The sequence below is a fragment of the Rana temporaria genome, chromosome 4 (assembly GCF_905171775.1).
Source record: "Rana temporaria chromosome 4, aRanTem1.1, whole genome shotgun sequence".
Taxonomy (NCBI): Eukaryota; Metazoa; Chordata; class Amphibia; order Anura; family Ranidae; genus Rana; species Rana temporaria.
Genome location: NC_053492.1, coordinates 20,896,686 through 20,910,644, shown reverse-complemented (window position 1 = coordinate 20,910,644; position 13,959 = coordinate 20,896,686). Strand labels below are relative to the sequence as shown.

Below are 13,959 nucleotides of genomic sequence, written 5' to 3'. Positions count from 1 at the left end.
AAAATTGGCGTCCTTTTTTTCTCACAAATAGAGCTTGCTTTTGGTGGTATTTGATCACCTCTGCGCTTTTTATTTTTTGTGCTATAAACAAAAATACAGCGACAATTTTGAAAAAAATTCATTATTTTTTTTCCTTTTTGCTATAATAAATATCCTCCAAAAATATATATATATATATATAAAAAAAAAAAAAAATCCTCAGTTTAGGCCGATAAGTATTCTTCTACCTATTTTTGGTAAAAAAAAAAAAAATTTGCAATAAGCGTTTATGGGTTGGTTTGCGCAAAATGTATAGCGTTTACAAAATAGGGGATAGTTTTATTGCATTTTTATTATTTTTTTTACTACTAATGGCGGCGATCAGCGATTTTTTTCGTGACTGCGACATTATGGCAGACACTGACAATTTTGACACATTTTTGGGACCATTGTAATTTTCACAGCAAAAAATGCATTGTTTATTGTGAAAATTACAATTGCAGTTTGGGAGTTAACCACAGGGGGCGCTGATGGGTTTATGTGTGACCTGAAGTGTGTTTACAACTGTAGGGGGGTGTGGCTGAAGGTGCGACGTCATCGGTTGTGTCCCCCTATAAAAGGGATGACACGATCGATGCTGCCGCCACAGTGAAGAACCGGGAAGCCGTGTTTACACACAGCTCTCCCCGTTCTTCAGCTCCGGGGACCGATCGCGGGACTCCAGCGGCGATCGAGTCCCGCGGTCACGGAGCTTCGAACCGGGTCGCGGGCGCGCGCCCGCGACCCCACGGCTGGGCTTAAAGAGCAACGTACCTATACGTTGATGTACGTTGATGTGCCCAGCCGTGCCATTCTGCCGACGTATATCGGCGTGAAGGGGTTTTAAGTGGTTAAGCACGAAGCAAGGTTGAAACGGCTAAGGACAGAACAGTTAACTTCTTAAATTGCAAGGGCTGGAGACACAACACAAACAGACGCCTACATGACATTTGGGTATTGAATTGGATGTGGTACGCAAACAGGTCACTGATCTGTTACATTACAAAGCCAAGGCGGCCCTTCAGATTTGCAGGCGGAAAGTCTAGGAATCGGGGAATAAGTGTGGGAGAATGTTGGCCCAAGCCCACAGGAGTTCAAATCCTTTTACCAGACTCTACACAACCTGCCCTCTCCACCTGCCGACCCCGATCTGACAGCAGACTACCTAACCTCCTCTCTTATGCCAACGCTGCTGGCAGAGGCCAGGGCCTTGTTGGAGGCACCAATCACACTATAGGAGCTTCAGCTGGCTCTGAAAGCTACCAAACCAGGCAAAGCCCCGGGCCCCAACGGACTGACCGTGACCTACTATAAGACCCTCCTCCCCTCCCTGGGCAACCGTCTGGTGACCCTATTTAACACTCTAGGCACGGACACAACGCTGCATGATTCCACGCTACTAGCACAGATTTCAGTAATTCCAAAAGACGGAAAGGACCCGGGCCAATGTGGGAGCTATCGCCCGATCTCATTGCTAAATTACTGACCTGAAACTGTTCACCAAAATTATCGCCACCAGAATGCAACAATACCTTCCAGACCTGATCCACCTAGACCAAGTGGGGTTTGTGCCGACGAGAGAGGCCAGGGACAACACCACCAAGGTCCTTAATCTACTGCATGTGGTCAACGCTACTAAGGCTAGGTTCACACCTATGCGAATTGAGTGCGGTTTAAACCGCATCTAATTCGCAGGACATTTCAAAATACATTGTTTTCAATGAGGCTGGTTCACATATGTGCGATGCATTCGCACTGCGTATTGCCTCCAAACCGCATGCGGTTTTTATGTCTTGCGGTGCGGCTCAGGTGCGAATTCAGTCCCATTATCTTCTATGGGTACGCATCTAATTCGCACATGTGTTCAGTTCTCTGCAGGAGTTTCTCTCATTCAGCTCAATACAATTCTCCCCCACTCTCCTCTCACCCGGAAGTTCTCCCAGGTCTCCAAATTCGCACCTGATCTGCAGCTAAACCGCAGTTGATCTGCAGAACACCCTCTAGAGCAGTGGTCTCAAAGTACCGGCCCGCGGGCCATTTGCGGCCCGCGGACCAGTTATAAATGGCCCGCAGGCAGGGTGGAAGTGGGGGGAGCAAAGAGTAAATAAAAAAAAAAAAAATGTTTTTTTTTTTTGTGAGCTGGTGCTATCTGCTGGTGAGCCGTTGGTATTACAAGTTATTACCACCAGATGTGAGCTGGCGCCATCTGGTGGTGGTCGTTGGTATTACAAGTTAAGCATTACAAGTTAAACAGCAATTTAATTTAGAGGCGATTCAGTTCGCATGTGCCGCGCTATATACGTTTTTCATTCAATTCTAATGTCATTTTACACTATTTTCACTGCCATCTTCTTCCCTCTAATTAGAACCCCCAAACATTATATATATTTTTTATCCTAACACCCTAGAGAATAAAATGGCGATCGTTGCAATACTTTCTGTTACGCCGTATTTGCGCAGCGGTCTTACAAGCGCACTTTTTTGGGAACAAATTACACTTTTTTTTAATTAAAAAATAAGACAACAGTAAAGTTATCCCCATTTTTCTAAATATTATGAAAGATAATGTTACGCCGAGTAAATTCATACCCAACATGTCACGCTTCAAAATTGCGCCCGCTTGTGGAATGCCGACAAACTTTTTTACCCTTTAAAATCTTCATAGGTGACGTTTAAAAAATTCTACAGGTTGCATGTTTCAAATTACAGAGGAGGTCTAGGGCTAGGATTATTGCTCTCGCTCTACCAATCGCAGCGATACCTCACGTGTGTGGTTTGAACACCGTTTACATATGCGGGCGCTGCTCGCGTATGTGTTCGCTTCTGCGCGCAAGCTCGTCGGGACGGGGTGCGTTTTCTGGCTCCTAACTTTTTTAGCTGGCTCCTAGATTCCAAGCAAATTTGTCAAACCCTGACTTACACCAGTGCAGGTGGTAATAATGCGCTCGCTGACACCAGTGCTGGTGGTAATAATGCGCTCGCTTACACCAGTGCTGGTGGTAATAATGCGCTCGCTTACACCAGTGCTGGTGGTAATAGTGTGCTCGCTGACACCAGTACTGGGGGTTAATAATGTGTTCGCTGACACCAGTACTGTTGTTTTTGAAGTTTGAAAGTTTGCATGCGGCCCCCCATGGCATATGAAAACTTGTCTTGTGGCCCTCAGGTAATTTGAGTTTGAGACCCCTGCTGTAAACAGTCATTTCAGCAAAAAAAATGTTTTCCTTTAGTGATCCTTTAATTTTCCACCCCTTCTCAGGTCCATCCAGACACTGTTGACTCGTTGGTCGACAGGTCTACATTCGTGGTTCGGGAGGTGCAACATACTCAAAATGACAATTCTGCCCAAATTCCTATATCTCTTATAGGCCCTCCCAATACACATCCCAGCGGAATACTTCAAGCAGGTCGGTTCGGCGTTTAAAACATTCCTCTGGGCGGGAAAACATCCTAGGATACACAAGACGGTAATCTCTCTACCTAAACGATAGGTAGGTAGGTACAAGGTGATCGTTTACAATCACTTTAAGACAACTGCGGGTTCAGCAGCAGCAGAGTCACTGTGAAGTCGTCTCTTTGGTGGTATAAAGGATTGCAGGCCTGACTTTCTCCACATAAATAATGCATACCACAGACATGCTGAAGCATTGGATGTCAGACACCTTGTGCCAAATACGCAGTTCTAACCCATTAATATACAATTTGTTTATCAACTACAGCCCTCAGGCATAAGGTATTCCTTCCATTATAAAAATTCACGGTTCACTCATTGTAATTTATGCCCACAACCATCCTCCAACACATATACGCTCATTTCTTACGCCTGAACTCCAGGCACGAGAGAGTGCATATAAATCTGCCTGTACCAAACGTTTTTGCCAACCCAGGTATTACCGTGCAAAGGTAGCAGTTTCAACATGTGCAGAAGGCAGAGCTGTGGGAGGGGGCCTATCAGGCACCACCCACTACTGAAAACTACAGGAGAAGGCGGAGATAAGACCAGCCACCCTGCAGAAGAAGGTAGCGCAGCAATTAATGGTCTTTGTTTCAGGACTGGTATAGTACCCTCCTAGTTCAAATTAGGCTGCTAGGTAAATTTAGTTCGCTCCTCTATAAAACAGTGGAGCAGGGGTTGATAACTTGGGGCTCTTCCGTGTCTCATAGGCTGCTCTTCTGCTACTCTCCATCTTCTAGAAGTATAGGAGGAGGGGTAGCAGGATAGGAAGCCCAAATATAGTTAAGGCACACTGGCCAATCCCTGGCAAGGTGTGCCCAGAAGGTGGAGGGGGGACACATAAATATTCTAAGGCCTGGCAGCCAGTGTGCAGAGTTCCTGGGTCCAGTCCTTTAAGAAGAAACCCCTGTATGTAGGTTCAGTCCCAGGGAAAGGAGAGAGACAGACAAAAAAAAAATAAGCAAAGAAAATAGGAGCCTATGAAGACATTGAGGTCCCAACTAGGCTTAGCTGGGGGCCTACCTTAGAGAGCTGTGTCCAGAGACTGAGCAGAGCCAGAAGGGAGTTGGTGAGAGGAAGCCCAACTATTCTGGGACTGAGCGAGTAACTGATCCTGCTATACAGAGGAGAAGTAACTGTTGGGTGGTCTAATCCCCCCCCCCAAGCAAGAGGAGAAGTAACTGTTGGGTGGTCTAATCCCCCCAAGCAAGTGCAGCCAGGAGTTGTACAATACTGCTTAGACCAGGGGTAGGCAACCTTGGCCCTCGAGCTGTGGTGAGACTACAAATCTCATCACGCCTCTGCCTGTTTACTCAGTACAGCCAGGAGTTGTGTAAGACAGCCAGAGGTTGCGCAATACAGCCTGCATTCTTGTACAGAACAGCCAGAAGCCGAGCAGTCCTTGAAATGTTCCGGGGTACCCCATTCTCCACATACCTGTCCAAATTCCTTTTCTAATAAATCCCTAAAAGCAACCCCGGCCTAGACTGATCTTTGAGTCAGAGGAAGAATGCCGAAAATGCTGTTTGCCCAGCTGTGTATGCTATGAGCGGGGGAAATGACCAGCGGCTCCTACGGGGATAGCCCTACACTGGATTACTGCACAGATCTACTGTAGATTTGTTCAGCCAATTATGAATAATTAAATGTTATCCAATGTAGGGTTTAGATCTAGTTCACTCTAATAGAATATGACTAAAGGGTGTGGAGAGCTCCCCCATGGGACAGTGCTTGGGCCTGAACATCCAATCACCAAGGCCAGATGTGGGGAGGAGCAGTGATGTCATCCACTTGGGTAAGCTCTGACACCATCAGTGGAGCTTGCCCAGTGTGGACCCCTGCAGTGGGGTAATGGCGAGCGTAGCATGGCTGGGTGAGCATACCTTGGTGGACCATCAGGATGAATTGCACTCTGCCTTGAATGGGTAATGTGATCGCTAACCGTGTTATTAAGGTAGATGAACTGGAAGGTACACACAGTACACGATGGCACTATTGAGCTTCTCATCTACTATAAAAGGTGGAACAATGCTCACTGTAATGCAGAACTTTGAGCCAAGACCCTGAACCTACCGCTATGGAGTCGGACAACATGGTAGCAAATCTAAAAAAGCCAACTGGCAAAGAACAGTCTTCAGGTGGGAAAAACAAAACAAAAACAACCACCAAGAACTGATCCATCCATACCAACCAATCAGAACCAACCCTTTACTGGTCTGAAGTAAGATCCAAGTGGTTGCAATTTGTCTTTGGTTTATTTTAAAATCTGCACTGGGTTTTGAACAAGCCTAAAAATCCACATGACCACAACCATCACATGACCACAACCATCACATGACCACAACCATCACATGACCACAAGCTGAGCACATCCATCATCACGACCCAACAACTGCAAACTATTCAGTATGAAATTTCCTCCATGCTGCGCACACGTACTGCGTCTTCCCTGTACTCCATGTCAAGGTCAGGGTTGGATCGGAATCCCATGACGCAGCTCTATGTAAAAGCTGAATTCCAGGTATGGATATTTTTACATAGGAACATTGTTCCAGCTTGGACCACAGTAACCATGTATATACCAGAGGCTTCAAGGAGGGTAGTCCAAACAAGTTTCCAAATCTCCAGTTTGTGGTATCAGAGTGGCCCCATACATCAGAGTGGCCCCATACACCAGAGCGGCCCCCATACACCAGAGCGGCCCCCATACACCAGAGCGGCCCCCATACATCAGGTCTGTCCGTCAGAGTATCCTTATGGATCAGTTGTGACCCATCAGCTTGCACCTAAAGGTTGGGAGAGCCCACCAAAGTTTACAGTGTGCATGATGCATATTTTCCTGTAGCCAAGCAAGCGGCTGGGAGAAGCATGCAGCAGGGTGTGGGAGCTCGGCATATAAGCTTGCTGTAGGGGGCAGGGCACACATGACATCAATGGCTCCTTGGACACCGGTGGTCCTAGCAACCAATGAATGCTGCGAGACGAGGATCCAGACTTGATCGTCATCTGGTCCGTCTCCGCCATTTAATGAGGGCTGGTACATACCATATCTGGCTGATGCCCCTAGAAACCGGAAATCACTATACAAATAGATACCAAATACAGTGGGGAAAAATTCTGAAAAAAACACAAATATTATAAATTGAGTTGCAGTTCAGTGAGTAAAATACGTATTTGACCAACCAACAATAATTCCCCCCCCCCCCACAGACTGGCTACAGTAGGTGCTCATGTGGTACACAGATTAGTCCCGTCAATGTAAGAAGGTGCTCCTAGCGAGAACTCGTTATGTGTATAAAAAAAGACACCTGTCCACAGGTGGACATCGTTACTGCGGTCTGTGCAGTTGAGCTCTGTGACTCTGTGGGAACTCCAGAACGACACCCCCGTAATGGGTGGCATCAGGGGCGGCCCACCCAGGCCCCACCCCATTTTCACGTCCATTATATGCGTTTTTTTTCCCTTTCTGCAATTTTTTCCCAAAAAGTTTCGTCAGCCAAAAATTTCGGTGCATCCCTAGGAGAAAGTCCTGTGGTCAGGTGAGACCAAAATGTAGCTTTTTGGCATTAACTCGACTCGCCGTGTTTGGAGGAAGAAAAATGCAGATTATGACCCTAAGAACACGTGTTTTTTTTCTGGATTTTTGGTTGATATTCTGTTGATATTCTGTCATTATTTTACATGACACAGGAGATTGTAAAGCCCCGTACACACGGTCACACTTTTTGCCAACCAACTTCAAAATCTGCAACTTTTCCAATTTGTCTGACCGTGTGTACGCTCCATCGGACCAACTTTTTCGGGTTTCATCCAACAAAAAGTTGGGTCTGCAAACTGACCAACTTTTCGGCAACAAAAGTCCGATGGTGCCTTGTCCGACTGTGTGTACAGCAATCCAACCAACCTTTGGACAAAGTGCAAATACGCTCAGAACCAATGTTAAAGTGGATGTGCCACTAAAAAAATATATTAAAACCCGCTGCTGACTTTTAATATAAGGACACTTACCTGTCCTGGAGTCCAGCGCCGTCCGCAGCAGATGACGAGCAATCGCTCGTCACCCTGCTGCTCCCCCCTCCATCCACGGTGAGGGAACCAGGAAGTGAAGCGCTCCGGCTTCACTGCCCGGTTCCCTACGGCGCATGCGCGAGTCGCGCTGCGCCCGCCGATTGGCTCCCGCTGTGTGCTGGGAGCCGAGTGTTCCCAGCATACAACGGGGGACGGACGGGAAGCGGAGGAAAAAACCCGTCTTTTGCCCGTATCGTAGGGCCGGAAGTGGGTGCAGATGCCTGTCTGTAGACAGGTATCTGCACCCCCCTCCCCCCTGAAAGGTGTCAAATGTGACACCGGAGGGGAAGAGGGTGCCGATCAGCGCGACTTCACTTTAGAGTGGAGATCCGCTTTAAAAGCAACAAACAATAGCAGAAGTTAACCAAAGGGTGGCGGTAAAGAGCAGAAAATAGCAAAAAAAAAAACACGTGATAGTTTTAGAAAAGTTTGCAGAAAAGTCTGACTGTGTGTATGCTATGGGTGTGGCCGGACAAATCAATTAGGAAAAAAATCCAAGGGAAATTTTGTTGGATGTCTGACTGTGTATGAGCCTTAAGACTGTAAGCTCCAACGAGCAGGGCCCTCTGATTCCTCTTGTATTGAATTGTATCGTCTTCCCCGATGTTGTTAAGTGATGCGCAAACTGTTGGCGCTATATAAATCCCGTATAATAATAATCTTGGTGTAAGATGAAACAATGGCACAAAAGGTGGACTGCGCCTTTAAACCTACAAGTGGACCTTTAAGTGTGTCATTCCCAGGTTCCAGATTTAAATCGGTATAATTTAGGTGTTTATTGTATGTGATGCATCATTGATAAATACACCTAGAGTACATGTTCTAACCATTACTAAATGCTATAATACTACTAAATTACACAGGAATATTTATAGACATAACACAGCGATCTGGTCACCTATCCATAATGCGTTTGTGTCTCTGGCTAGCCGAGATTTCCAGTCCCAGGATCGGTTTTCTCAGGAATGACGTACGGCGGTGAGCAGATGTTAATCATCCAATTTGCCCGATTCAACAAAATACTACAAACAAAGCCGTGTGCAGCCCGCTGTCAGCTGACAGCTCATTAGGTGACTCGGCTGGGAGAGAACAGAAGTGGAAGTGTCAGATGTGCATCTTCATTGTCCATCTCCCAGCTGTGACACCGAGCCGGCTTCATCCTACAATGTGATCACTGAGGCTGCACCCTTCATCTGGTACAGGATGGAGAGAGAGGATGGAAAAGCAATCTATATTCACCCAATATGGGAGAGTGTAACCATGCAATGGCCCACTACGAGGCAGGGTCGCCATGCAATGGCCGACTACGAGGCAGGGTAGCCATGCAATGGCCGACTACGAGGCAGGGTAGCCATGCAATGGCCGACTACGAGGCAGGGTAGCCATGCAATGGCCGACTACGAGGCAGGGTAGCCATGCAATGGCCGACTACGAGGCAGGGTAGCCATGCAATGGCCGACTACGAGGCAGGGTAGCCATGCAATGGCCGACTACGAGACAGGGTAGCCATGCAATGGCCGACTACGAGACAGGGTAGCCATGCAATGGCCGACTACGAGACAGGGTAGCCATGCAATGGCCGACTACGAGGCAGGGTAGCCATGCAATGGCCGACTACGAGGCAGGGTAGCCATGCAATGGCCGACTACGAGGCAGGGTAGCCATGCAATGGCCGACTACGAGACAGGGTAGCCATGCAATGGCCGACTACGAGACAGGGTAGCCATGCAATGGCCGACTACGAGACAGGGTAGCCATGCAATGGCCGACTACGAGACAGGGTAGCCATGCAATGGCCAACTACGAGGCAGGGTCGCCATGATGTGGCCCTTTGCTAGCCTTTATGTGGCCCTATTTCTTCTTCTAATATCAATGATGGGATACTATTACTCCTACTGATAGGGGCCCCCCCTCCTACTGACCACCAACCCTGAGGCCACATTTATTCTCATTGTGGAGAAGTATAAAGCAGGGTTAGGTTATAAAAAAATATCCCAAGCTTTGAACATCTCACGGAGCTCTGTTCAATCCATCATCAGAAAATGGAAAGAGTATGGCACAACTGCAAACCTGCCAAGACATGGCCGTCCACCTAAACTGACCAGCCGGGCAAGGAGAGCATTCATCAGAGAAGCAGCCAAGAGGTCCATGGGAACTCTGGAGGAGCTGCAGAGATCCACAGCTCAGGTGGGAGAATCTGTCCACAGGACAACTATTAGTCGTGTTCTCCACAAATCTGACCTTTATGGAAGAGTGACAAGAAGAAAGACATTGGTGAAAGAAAAAACATAAGAAGTCCCATTTGCAGTTTGCAAGAAGCCATGTGGGGGGAGGGGCAGAAAACATGTGGAAAAAGGTGCTCTGGTCAGATAACAAAATTGAACTTTTTGGCCTAAAAGCAAAATGCTATGTGTGGCAGAAAAATAACACAGCACATCACCCTGAACACACCATCCCCACTGTGAAACATGGTGGTGGCAGCATCATGTTGTGGGGATGCTTTTCTTCAGCAGGGACAGGGAAGCTGGTCAGAGTTGATGGGAAGATGGATGGAGCCAAATACAGGGCAATCTTAGAAAAAAATCTGGGGGGGCGGGGTCTCACCTTCCAGCAGGACAACGACCCTAAACATACAGCCAGATCTACAATGGAAGGGTTTAGATCAAAACATATTCATGTGTTAGAATGGCCCAGTCACAGTCCAGACCTAAATCACATTGAGAATCTGTGGCAAGACTTGAAAATTGATGCTCACAGACGCTCTCCATCCAATCTGACAGAGCCTGAGATATTTTACAAAGAAGAATGGGCAGAAATGTCCCTCTCTAGATGTGCAAAGCTGGTAGTGAAAGGCGGTTCTACAAAGTATTGACTCCGGGGGGCGCCATACAAATGTACCCCATACTTTTCACATATGTATTTGTAAAAAAAAATTTTTTTTTAAAAAGACTATTTCTAATTTCCCTTCCACTTCACAATTATGTGCCACTTTGTGTTGGTCCATCACATAAAATCCCAATAAAATACATTTACATTTTTGGTTGTAACATGACACAATGTGGGAAATGTCAAGGGGTATGAATACTTTTTCAAGGCACTGTACAGGGTGATATTCCCGGTCAGTGAACATCATATGATAGGCGCTGTGTGCTGTGTGTGATCACCATCAAAGCTGCAGAGTCCTCTGATCGGTCTAATCCCAGCTTATAATTCTAATATGGCAAAAGGTCACCGCTCAGTGATCACCTACAGGAGTGATATGTGTACAGAGGAGCGCACCAACATTCTATAACTGAAGTTTTCACCATACACAAATGTGACATCACCAAAAGGGACGCACATACAATTTAGTGCATGTAATGTTAAGGAAAACTGTCAGAGACTGCAGACATGAGACAGGATGAGATGAGATGGTCAGAGACTGCAGACATGAGACAGGATGAGATGAGATGGTCAGAGACTGCAGACATGAGACAGGACAAGATGGTCAGAGACTGCAGACATGAGACAGGAGGAAAAATGTATAAGAAAGAACCGGGACGGCCACACTCCAAAAATAAAAATGTGTTCCTTTTAATAAAAACTGGTCACAACATGGATGTCACAGCAAAAAATCAGGGAAAAGGGCTAACGCGTTTCACACTCTCATACAGTGCTTATTCATAGCTGACAGGAGTAGATGGTCAGAGACTGCAGACATGAGACAGGAGGAGATGGTCAGAGACTGCAGACATGAGACAGGAGGAGATGGTCAGAGACTGCAGACATGAGACAGGAGGAGATGGTCAGAGACTGCAGACAAGAGACAGGACGAGATGGTCAGAGACTGCAGACATGAGACAGGACGAGATGGTCAGAGACTGCAGACATGAGACAGGACGAGATGGTCAGAGACTGCAGACATGAGACAGGACGAGATGGTCAGAGACTGCAGACATGAGACAGGACGAGATGGTCAGAGACTGCAGACATGAGACAGGACGAGATGGTCAGAGACTGCAGACATGGGACAGGAGGAGATGGTCAGAGACTGCAGACATGAGACAGGATGAGATGGTCAGAGACTGCAGACATGAGACAGGATGAAATGGTCAGACTGCAGACATGAGACAGGATGAGATGGTCAGAGACTGCAGACATGGCACAGGAGATGGTCAGAGACTGCAGACATGGCACAGGAGATGGTCAGAGACTGCAGACATGGCACAGGAGATGGTCAGAGACTGCAGACATGGCACAGGAGATGGTCAGAGACTGCAGACACGGCACAGGAGATGGTCAGAGACTGCAGGCAAGGTGCAGGAGATGGTCAGAGACTGCAGACATGACACAGGAGATGGTCAGAGACTGCAGACATGGCACAGGAGATGGTCAGAGACTGCAGACATGAGACAGGATGAGATGGTCAGAGACTGCAGACATGAGACAGGATGAGATGGTCAGAGACTGCAGACATGAGACAGGACGAGATGGTCAGAGACTGCAGACATGAGACAGGACGAGATGGTCAGAGACTGCAGACATGAGACAGGACGAGATGGTCAGAGACTGCAGACATGAGACAGGACGAGATGGTCAGAGACTGCAGACATGAGACAGGATGAGATGGTCAGAGACTGCAGACATGAGACAGGATGAGATGGTCAGAGACTGCAGACATGAGACAGGATGAGATGGTCAGAGACTGCAGACATGAGACAGGATGAAATGGTCAGACTGCAGACATGAGACAGGATGAGATGGTCAGAGACTGCAGACATGGCACAGGAGATGGTCAGAGACTGCAGACATGGCACAGGAGATGGTCAGAGACTGCAGACATGGCACAGGAGATGGTCAGAGACTGCAGACACGGCACAGGAGATGGTCAGAGACTGCAGACACGGCACAGGAGATGGTCAGAGACTGCAGGCAAGGTGCAGGAGATGGTCAGAGACTGCAGACATGACACAGGAGATGGTCAGAGACTGCAGACATGGCACAGGAGATGGTCAGAGACTGCAGGCATGGCACAGGAGATGGTCAGAGACTGCAGACATGGCACATGAGATGGTCAGAGACTGCAGACATGGCACATGAGATGGTCAGAGACTGCAGACATGGCACATGAGATGGTCAGAGACTGCAGACATGGCACAGGAGATGGTCAGAGACTGCAGACATGGCACAGGAGATGGTCAGAGACTGCAGACATGGCACAGGAGATGGTCAGAGACTGCAGGCAAGGTGCAGGAGATGGTCAGAGACTGCAGACATGACACATGTCTCACCATCTGCAATGAGTGTGGATTACGGTATATCTGGGAATGATAATATATACTATAAAAAGATTTGTATTTGCTGACACTATGTAATTATAATAATAATGATCTACATCCCGAGTCCTCGCTCATTACTCTGCAGCTAATGAGTCCCGAGAATAGCGTCTGCCATCACCGTACTACAAGGACCATGTCAGTCAGCAGCCATCAGACCTCATTATCTATGCAGACAGCTTTTATCAGAGTGACAGTCATTCCCTCCAACTCTCCAGAGACCAACCGGGAATAATCTGCAGACAACGAGCCGCCAAGATCTCAGAGTATGACTAAAGCCGACTTGCGGCCTTCCTTTCACTCTTGGAGTTGTACAAGATCCTCTCTTGGACGGAAATGGCTTACTCTGATTTCACTGCACACTGTGAGCTTCTTACATTGTGCATTAGAAGCTGCAGCAAGTCAGATGAATACTGCCTCATTTCCTGGCTGGAGGACGTCCAGCATCATCTAGTGCAGGGATATGCAATTAGCGGACCTCCAGCTGTTGCCAAACTACAAGTCCCATCATGCCTCTGCCTCTGGGTGTCATACTTGATGCTGTCAGAGTCTCGCTATGCCTCATGGGACTTGTAGTTTGGCAACAGCTGGAGGTCCGCTAATTGCATATCCCTGATCTAGTGCTTTCCTTCCCAGTCTGACTGTCCCTGGCCCACTCCTTTCAATCATGGGGCCCACTTCCTTTGATTGGATTTCAGGCCTTTTCAACATGGAGGTTCAGCATCACATGTGGATGTTACCTGTGCAAATACAGCCTGCCTTGGAACATCTCCCACACATCCACCCACGGGGGGGGGGGGCATTTGATTTAAATCATGTGTGCGCGATATACGCCGATACCCCCTTCAGCGCTGTATTTGAACCACTGCGCCGGCATATACCGAGTGCAGTACACTTGGGTATAGTCGGGCAGTCTCGGCTACTCTCGCGGTCACGTCCTGTACGTCCTTTATGCGAGAGGAGCCTGCCCGACTATACCCGAGTGTACTGCGCTCGGTATATGTCAGCGCAGTGGTTCAAACACAGTGCGGGAAGCGGGGATCGAGCGGAAGGACACCAAGATGGTCGCAGAAGGACGCCGGACCGGACGAGGCCGCCGATGGA

General features: G+C 47.8%; 1 protein-coding gene across 1 annotated transcript in view; it reads right to left on the bottom strand.

Moving 5' to 3' along the window:
• KIF13B (kinesin family member 13B) overlaps positions 1-13,959 on the bottom strand; it is a 375,782-nt gene that overhangs the window by 344,149 nt on the left and 17,674 nt on the right. The window lies entirely within an intron of this gene.